Source organism: Lygodium microphyllum, chromosome 29 (assembly GCF_053477565.2).
Source record: "Lygodium microphyllum isolate KBCC chromosome 29, Lygodium_microphyllum_v1.1.10, whole genome shotgun sequence".
NCBI classification, from domain to species: domain Eukaryota; kingdom Viridiplantae; phylum Streptophyta; class Polypodiopsida; order Schizaeales; family Lygodiaceae; genus Lygodium; species Lygodium microphyllum.
The window spans coordinates 25,226,223-25,227,881 of NC_141163.1; positions in this window are offsets into that span (position 1 = coordinate 25,226,223).

Consider the following 1,659-nt stretch of genomic DNA (forward strand, 5'->3'; position numbering starts at 1 on the left):
CCTAATAAATAATGACGAAATTTCTCCACCGCAAATACCATTGATAGGCATTCTTTCTCAGTGGTGGTATAATTCCTTTCTGCATCACTTAAATTTCGACTCGCATAATAAATTGGATGATCCACCTTATTATCATCTGCTTGGCACAAAACAGCTCCTACAGCATACATAGATGCATCGGCATGAATATGGAATTCTTTTGTCCAATCTGGGGGTGCGAGTACTGGTCCTTCAATTAACTTATGTTTGAGAAATTCAAATGCTTTCTGGCAAACACCATCCCAAATAAAAGGAGTATCCTTTCGTAGTAGATTTGTCAAAGGTGATGCCACCTTTGCAAAATCGGAAATAAATCTCCGATAATAATTTAGATGTCCTAAAAATCCACGCAATTGCTTAAGATTTGTTGGAGGTGGAAGTGCAGAAATCTTAATAATTTTAGCTGGATCCATGGCAATACCTTCTTTAGAAACGATATGCCCCAATAAGGTTCCTTTTGGTACTCCAAAAACACATTTGTCAGGATTCAAGGATATACCTACTTCATCACTACGTTCAAATACTTGCGTCAGTAGCTCAGGCATTTCTTTTGCCGTACCATAGACACAAAAGTCATCTAAGAAAGCTTCCATCCATTGACGTAGAAAATCTTGATAAGCTGCAATCATAACTCTCTGGAATGTTGCGGGTGCATTGCACAAACCAAAAGGCATTACTCTATAAGCAAATGTACCCCATTCAGTAGTAAATGTAGTTTTGGATTGATCTTCAGGATGAATTAGTACTTGGTTGTAACCACTAAATCCATCCATGAAAGAATACAGCTCATGACCAGCAACCTTATCAAGTACCTGATCAGTAAATGGCAAAGGAAAATGATCTTTACGTGTTTTGCTATTCAGCTTTCTATAATCGACACAAATGCGAATCTTCTTACTATTCTTCTTGGGTACTACCACAATAGGAGATACCCAATCACTGTATGCAACAGGATAAATAAATCCAGCATCTAAAAGCTTAGTAATTTTAGCTTTCACTAACTCTGCATACACAGGGTTTGTACGTCGTTGACGTTGACATACAGGTTTTGTGCCTGGTTCTAGATCAATAAAATGCTGACATAATTCAGCTTTGATACCCTTAAGATCCCTATATGACCAAGCAAAAGTGTCAACATGCAATCGTAAGACTTCTTCGAATCTTTCACGGTGTGGCGACTCCAATTGGTCTCCTAAATTTAAATATTTTCCTTCTGCCATTTTAAGCTTAACTACTTCAACTTCAGGCTCTTCAATAAATAGAGAGTCTATTCTTCGTGGCTTAATTTTGGGCACATCTTCGGATAGCTGCATCAATACATTTTCAAGCAGGTTATTCTTAGTACTTGATTCCAGTGCTTCTTCTCCCACATTCACAGAATTTACTAAAGGTAAAGCCCTATAAGGAATAATAGCCAGATTAACTTGCGTAGCACCATCAACTTCTACTCCATAGACATTTACTAACTCAGGAAAGGATTTTTTAGTATATCTCTTCCCGTATTTATCTAAATCGCCATTATTGACATTTACATTTTTACGAGATTTCATGGTAAATGAGGTTCTTACAGAGTCAATTACGCTAGGTATCTGCTCTGAAGTACATGGATATTGAGCATGT